This window comes from Lygodium microphyllum, unplaced genomic scaffold (genome assembly GCF_053477565.2).
Source record: "Lygodium microphyllum isolate KBCC unplaced genomic scaffold, Lygodium_microphyllum_v1.1.10 scaffold_32, whole genome shotgun sequence".
Classification (NCBI taxonomy): domain Eukaryota; kingdom Viridiplantae; phylum Streptophyta; class Polypodiopsida; order Schizaeales; family Lygodiaceae; genus Lygodium; species Lygodium microphyllum.
Genome location: NW_028229515.1, coordinates 3,273,807 through 3,282,456, shown reverse-complemented (window position 1 = coordinate 3,282,456; position 8,650 = coordinate 3,273,807).

The window sequence follows — 8,650 nt, the reverse complement described above, 5'->3', positions numbered from 1 at the left end:
CTTATAATTTTTTTATAAAATAAAAATAAATGTGATGCAAGAGAGATAAAATACCTCCACAATACATCACCACCATGTCCTCTCAATCTCATTGCTACCTTGGTTATGTCAAGCTCATTCAATCATGTAATAAAAATTAGTCACTGTAATTACCACACTAAGTCATCTCTTGCTAAATGTTAACATCAAAGACACCATGCCACCATTTTAACTATGTGATTAGAGGAAGGATATCCTATACCTAAGGCTTAGTGAGACCTTTTAAATAGGGTGCTAGTTGTTGGAAAATAGGTCAAATGATGTATGATGCATGATGAGGAGACTTGTATCCCATAAGCACAGTGAGGAGAGTGGAAAATATGGAAAGCTATAAAGACATGTACTTGGTTCACTCTTCAAAAATTCTATTGTACTTTGTACTTAGATTTTGTGCTCCTATCCACTCAAGATTGTGTTTATGTGTCCAAGCTAATCTATATTGGAACCTAATTCACTTAAGTGAAAGCCCTTGTCTAGTCATCAGTCTTCATGTCTCTTGCTTATGAGTTCAAGCCTCCATAGCTAAATTGTGTTCAAGTTCCATGTTTCTCAACATGGTATCAGAGCCACGGTGAGCTCAATTTAGCTCTTCTCCTTTCTCCTCAAACTCTTCAATGCTCTCTTAGTCCATCACAATATTTGGTCAACTCAGTTCAAGTATTTGAGTGCATCTCCTACTTCATCTTCACACTCTCTACTTCTGTCTGCCATAGCCAGCCAAACCTTGTCATCTTTGAGCTCTTGGATCTCACACTACATGCCATATTTTTACATAATTTCTTCTGTGGCTAGCTTCCCTAACTCTGGGGCGCTTCTCCTTGGCACATTGAACCTCAACATTGGTCTTCCTAGAAGGTGGCATTATGTGATTTCCAAAAATAGTGTAGTCTACAATAGTGTGACAGTTCGTATAGTTGTGCTTGTGGTATATAGTGCAATCATGGCAGGCATCATAGGGCTTTGAAAGGTCACTAACCAAGCTACCTTCTACTAAAGTTTCATGGAAAATGATCCCTTCCTCTATCTGTTGTAAGCAAAAACCAAACTACTACAAAAACCCTAGAATTGGAAGCCATAGCTTTCAACACCACTTCATTTTCTCACTCTTCTTAGTACAATGAACTCACAACCACTTTGATCTGAGTTCTAGCTCATTCCACATCACTCCAAATTAGTAAGGGGAGGAGATCATTGAGCAACATCTAGCTCAACAAGGAGATTCAACATCAATAGTATCTCTTGATACTGAATCAGTGTCTCTTGGCACTTGTGTATTTAGCTCACTCATGAACAAGCTATTCACTAATTTTACCTCAGCTGCTCAAAAGCTCATTCTCAGCACTTCTAATGATTTGAAGCACTATTTATCAAATCCATTTGTAAGTTTCAATTTCTTTGTAAAAGGATAGACATTGCCCGAGTGTTCTCGTGGTAAGACCTCCTTCTAAGATGACTAAACTAGAGCAGATAGCAAAGTTTAATGGTGAAGGCTTTCACATCTAGACGGAGAAAACCATGTACCATCTCATGAGGAAAGAATCTGGGATCTCTTTGAGGAAGATGATGCATATGACAAGAAAGAAGATGCTAAAGAGGAAGATGCTGCAAAAGACCAGCCTAAAAGAAAGGCATGGAAGAAGATGAACAACAAAGCTCTAGGTATTATTTCATGGGGTCTATTAGATTATGTTTACACCACATCTCTGGCATCAAGGATGCAAAGAAGGCATGGGAAGAACTTGACAGGATCTTTGGTACACAAGCAGAGAACTCAAAGGTAAAATTACTTATGCAATTTTATAAGTTGGATGTTAAAGACAGTTCGTCTATGACTGTATACATTAATAAGTTCAAGAGCCTTAAAACTAAGCTTGCAACTCTTAAAAAGAACATTTATGAGGATGAGGCAATAGCACTGCTACTTGCCAGTGTTAATCATGAACCATATGAGAACCTTGCTTCAACACTAAGTAATGTTCCCAGTCTCTCACTCAAAGACATTGAGCACTCACTACTTCATGGATAAAGCAAATTTAAAATCAAAGATATAAAAGAAACCAACTCAAAAGATAACCTCTTGCACACCAAGGGTACTTATGCAGCAAAAGGACGTGGTCGAGGATTCACCACCAATAGCAACAAGGATGAAATTATTTGTCATTACTGTGGCAAGACTAGCCATGTAGCCAGTGAATGTTTCCACAAGAAGAGAGGACAACAGGTGCAAGAAGATCACCACCAAAGGCACTTGATGCATCAAGAAGAAGAAGAAGAAGATGGTTCCACTAACGTCAACAAATCTGACAGACTGTTTTGAAGAATATTTCATTGTATCTTTCCCATAGTGAAATTTTTTAGTGGATTTGTATTGAAAAAAAAAAACTTGCCAAAAATGTAAAATTTCAAGCTTAACTTGACTAGGCTACCCATGAGTTAGTATTCCGGGCCATGTTATCATGTGGGGGGGGGGGGGGGAGCCAACAAATGTATGAATTCATCATTTGAGGGGGGTGTTGGAAAATAGGTCAAATGATGTATGCTACATGATGAGGAGACTTGTATCCCATAAGCACAATGAGGAGAGTGGAGAAGCTAGAAAGCCATAAAGACATGTACTTGGTTCACTTTTCAAAAATGCTATTGTACTTTGTACTTAGAGTTCAAAAATTCTACTAACACATTGAGAGAGAGAGGGGGGGAGGGTAGGTAGATAAAGGGAGTAAGAGAGAGGAGGAAGATTAGGAGGAGGAGGAGATAGGAAGAATAGAAGAAGAGAGGAAAAAGAGAGACGGGGAGTGGAAGAATAGGAGATAAGAAGAAAAGGATGGTGGAAGAATGGAAGAAGGGAAGAAAAGAAAATTTAGAGAGAGGAGGAATGGAAGAAGAGAAGGAGGAAAAGAGGTAAAGAGAAGAAGAGGGAGAGAAAGAGAGAAAGAGAAGAGGATAGAGGAGAAGAAAGAGAGGGATAGAGAGGGGAGAGGCAAGGCATATAGGGAAAGAGAGAGAGAGAATAGAGAAAGTGAAAGTGAAGATTAGAGGAAAGAGAGATAGAGTCAATGTCTTGGATCCCCATCATCATAGGAGGGAAGGCTTGAAGGATAAGATACAAGTTCATTCACACAACCACTCGAAACTTTGAAAGCTCAAGATATGTGCAAGAATTTCATAATCTTGGAAAGAGATGAAGTTAAAGGGTGGCTCTATGACAACATTTCAACTTTACTAATCCATTGGGTGAGAGAGTGTAGCACATCAACCCATTTCCCCATAGGTCATAGTCTCAATCCCGATAAGTTCAAAAGAAAATGTATAAAATTTAGTAAACTTTATAGGATTATATTTACAAAAGATATTTTTTAATTACAATTTGACAAAATTTATAAGTTTAGGAAAGTAAAAGGGATCATTTTAAGTCCTATAGCATATAAAGAAATGCTATTCTTAATCTTCTTTGAATGCATGTTATATAGATGATTTCTTATAGGTGGAATCCCTAGGGTCTTACTTTGATCCCTTGAAATAACATGGAGCGAGGGTTCTATTTAATCTTTTAATTAGTTGATGCTTAATTTTTAATTAATGTATTATTTTGAAGGAGCTCTCAACTCACCAAGAGCACCATGCCTTATGATAGATTCATCAGGGTTATCATCCACTCACTTCCCTCAATTGATGAGCTTTAGTTAACTACTTGTCTACTTTGCTTATCTTTCAATGTAAAAAAGTACCTTCCTTAATTAAAACTTTAGGACATTGTATTCATTCATGTAATTTAAAATCATGACATTTAAGCAAGAGAAAATAGTCCTTTGTTAGAAAATTGTTATTCATCTTGAAGAATGTTACTAGAATTTCTCTTTCTATCCATATAGAAGCAACAACCCAAAGGTTCAAATTCTAGCAAGATTTTCTCCCTTAACTAGTAACATCAATCTTCGGAAGTCCAAATCCTAAGTTGCATAGCAATTAGATAATTCCTACAAGTCTAATAGATTTACTATCCAAAGCCTCCCTTGCACTCTCACCTCCTCTTGTCTAATGGCCTTCCTACGAGGTGACCTTTTTCCATCAGGGCCAGATCCTAGCTCTTTGAAGTGATAAAACCAACATCATTGATGTAGGGTACCCTTGGGGGAGGTCTAGTGTGATCGTTCCTTTTTAAATTTTTGTATTTAGATTCAATTAGAATCCTTAAAGTTTATGAATAAAACATTTCTCTCTAAGTGTATCAAGTAGTTGTTAGTGTGCACTTTTGAAATGACAAATAGGATTTATCCTATTAGGCAATCTTTTCAACATTTCTTTGGTCTTCTCTTTCCCTTGGGAGTTACTAGGAGCTCTCAAGCTAATAAATCCCTTATCTTAATAGGAAATTGAAAAATCAATTTATTCAATGATTAGGGTTCTGTTTGGGATAACCTCCTTAGCTTAGATTCATCTATCAAAGATTAGATAACCAATCTATTGAGGACTTCTTTTGTTGTCTTGGTAGAGAATAATTTTTATGCTTTGATGAAAATAATAATAAATATTGTGACTTATTTTGGCTAAAAGTATATGAGATCCTGAAGATCTTTCTAGATATGTAACTCATATAGAGGTCATTGGTAAATGTTTTCTTGAATGTTCACCTTATTCCCTAGATGTTCTCCTATCTAGATTTTCAACATTTTGGGGGAAGGATCAATAGATCTTTCCAGTTGTTCCCTCCTAGCAAGGGTCATATGTCCATGCCCTTGTTAAGTCTATCCTATGTACTTTAGGGCTTTTTGGTAAATTTAAGTTACATAAAAATATTAGATATATGTGCTTAAGTACTCTTATGAAAGAATCTAGCTTTTTAAACATTTTCTCAATGATAAAGTATAATCTATCTCATTAAAATGAAAAATCTAAGTATTTAAGTTATTTTTCAATAGGGTAACAAGGTTACTTATTTTTCGTTTCACCAGGTTAGCAAGTCTAACCAAAGTAAAAATTTTATTTCCTTTCTCTAGATTATCTAAGATGCTCCAAATTTTTAATACATTTAACTAACTACATTGAGACTTTACACAAAACTCTCATTTTATTTTTGAAGGGTATTATTTGTTCTAAGTTTCAATGCATCTAGCTAAGATGAACTTCTTTTTTCTTGATCTTAGATTTAAGAGTTTTTCTACTATTTTGTTCTTTTACTTGTCCAAGACAAAATATAATTTACCTTTCCTTATTGAAGTTACAAATTACTTCCTTTTTTTACTGATAATTTTCTTTAATCCAATGATCCTAGATTATTCCTTCATTCTTTTTATGTATCAAAATATTCCATAAACTATGAAGCAACCTTTTAATGATAAATGAAAGAATTATTTCATTTTTCTTTAATCGACTAAACTTAATGATGAGAGAACCTTGGATTGATTGATTAGCAATGGGGTATTATCCATGTTTGCAGCTTTGTTTATAGCTCCAACACTTTTGGGCCTATCCCTTGTGGATTCTCATGCCTTGATTCTATCAAGGGGGTAGGATGAGAGTTGTGTTGTGTATTTTTTGTATCAACTTGATGCTTGGTTTGATTGTTGTTTGTCTAGATTAGTTCGAGGAATTTGACGAGCTAAGTCGCCCTATGCCATGGTCATTAATGAGAGCTGAATTTTGGGACCCATTTTTGAAGCACTTGAGCCCATTTTTGGAGCTAAAAAGTGGCCCAGATGTGTCAAAGATCAAATTTTCATGCAAAATTTAATGGTTTTGGATTGATAAGCTAGACTTTTTCTAGATGGAGTTCGACGCTGGGAACTCAACACAAGCCTTGGTTTGTTGTCAATTGGAGTCCATTTGACCCACCATTTAATCCCAACAAGGTTTCACATAATGAAGCAACTACATAATTTGGGAGCCAAAAAGTGCATCATGAATCCTAAAATTATAGATTTTGATGTCATGAAGTCATTCGGCTAGATAGATCTCGAATCCGAGCTCATTTGCCCCTCCAAAAGTGAAAAATCCACTTTGGTTATAGTGTGAATACAAAGAGATGAACTAGATATAGATATCGACTTTGCCACTCCAAAAGTGAAAAATCCACTTCAGTTGTAGTGTGAACACAAAGAGATGAACTAGATATTTTAAAAACTAAAACCTTAACCTTAATTAAAGAAAGAAGACTCAAAAAACTAATCGTGAGGAGGGAGGGGATGCAAAAAAATTTGCGCCCTATTTTTCTTGAGATTTGTGCCTCTCCGATGCTAGGATTGATCAAGAACCGATTGCACATTCCAAAACTACTCTCTGAGGGGCTTCCTTTTGGTCGTGAGCATGCTAATTTTCATGGAGGGAATCAAAATTATGATTTTTAGACTTTCTCTCTTCTCTCTCCTCTTGCTGTGTGTTCACACTTGTGATTCTAGGGGATGGGGTTTAATGGACCTTTTTTTTATGGAATAATGGTATTGGAGCAAAGGAGATCGTAGATAAGCTATGAGAGAGTGTCAACGCCCACAAATGAGCATCAACAACCTCCCAAACATGAAATACGAGCCTCAAAACTGCAGTTTTTATGCATAAGTGATATTTCCTTTTATTTCATGGTAAATGGTTGAATAAATTTCTTGAGAATGATTGGTTTTGGTTCCCCATGTTATGTTTTCTCAAAAATATTAAAGAAAATCAAAAATCTAGTAGTATAATATTTTTCCCTAAACATGCAAAACCCATAAGTTGCAGTTTTCATGAAACTAATGAAATTTGTGGGATTTGTTGGTTTTTTTGGGTTTCTATGAGATGAAAATGAATATGGAAATCATGCTAATCATACATTATCAAGAAAAACCAATAATTCTGAAATATCATAATTTTTGGACAAATAAATATGAAAAAATAGTGAAAAAAGGATTTTTACATCTAAAAATTTTAAAAAATATGCTTTATGTGCATGAATGTATAACAAGGCTAGAGCATGAGGGATAAGCCCTAGTTTAGTATTGTTTCTATATTAGAGTATGGTTTTTATCGATTTTTATATTAAAAAACACATAAAAATGAACGGTACTCCTATCCAACGAATGCAAAACCTAAACAGTAGGAGGAAAGAGGGATTGTAAAAGTGAGTGGTTGCTGAAAATGTTTTAAATTCTAATTTATTTGATTATGCATAGCATACAGGCCGATCACCATTTAAATTTAAGAGAGACTAGTAGCACGAGGAAACTCAGTGCTAGTCTCTAGTAACATCGCAATTACGAGTAGTTTGGAAATGATTAAAGGATTGTCTTTGCACCTCAGGTTGCTAGTTTTTTTTAATCATAAGATACTTGAGCATGAGGTGTGCAATCCACAATTGCATTGTGCATATCCCATGGTAACTCTTGGATGCATAGTAATTGATTGCCAACCACATGACCTTTGTGGAGTTGTGAGGAAACCCAAGCTATAGGCTAGACGAATCTTTGGAAACTTGTCAAGTGAGGAAATTTTATATCTTGGAATGTTTGAAATAAATAAGAGTGGAGTGTATTCGTATGTACTTTATGTGTTAGAGTAGCACATCTTTAGGCCAAATCCTGAGGTATAGGAGAGCTGCAATGGGTCCATGGCATTTAGTTAGAGAGGTGCCTCATTTATGTTTGTATCCATTGGTGTACTATACCAAGATGTGTGGGATCTCCCTCCGAGAAGTAAGAAAGGGAAATTGTTAGACTACACTCCACTACAAACGCAATATCTATACTAGCAATTAGGGCAGTATATCCCTTGGATGCTCTGGCCGTGAGGCTATGTGGGGTTGTCTTGTGAGTGTTAGAGAGGCCTAGCTAGTGCCTATAGCAAGTGTTGGGCCAGTTTTAGGTCCTGATAGATGCTTGTGAAAATCCTTAAGTAGTGATGGTAGAAGAATTTGATATTCCAAACAAATGTTCCATCCTCTTGCTCAATCACTTTATAAGATTTGCTCCACCAAACAAGTCTCCTTGATGGTATGTTTATTCCAAGTATGGGTATTCTAAGTAGGAGATTAGCATCTCCATTAACCAACTTTTAACATCTCTTGCAAGTTTCAAATTAGTCTAACCTTGACCTACAAGACAATTATCTCATCAATATGGCTAAAGATAATAAGGTTTAATCTTATTTAGATTAACTTTGTTTTTGAACTCTGCTCCTCCCTGTTGCAAATCTACTAGCAATGCTATGGACTTATTTTTTTAATTCTAACTATTTTGTAGGGACCATCCCACTTAGGTTCTAGTTTCCTAGGAAAAAACTCCCTATATGTGCATCATAATTTTAAACTGATTTCCCTTTCTTGAAAAGGTAGACTTCTTTGCTTTTAAATCATGAAGTTGTTTCATTCAATGCTTAGTGACCTCCTAATATAACTTAGACTCTGCAATTTGAGACAATATGTGCTAAAGTCATAAAGCACTCAAAGAGTGCATCTTCACTCCCCAAAGAATGGTTAATTGCAAACCTTGTGGTCAATAACTCTTTTGTGCAAAGGGATGACAAGGTAATGGGACCCACAAAATTGATGCCCCACTTCTCAAATGGTAGTATAGCCATAATAGGAGTTAACATACGCTTCCTATTCTCTCTACTATCATGTCTTTGACATACATCACATCTCTTG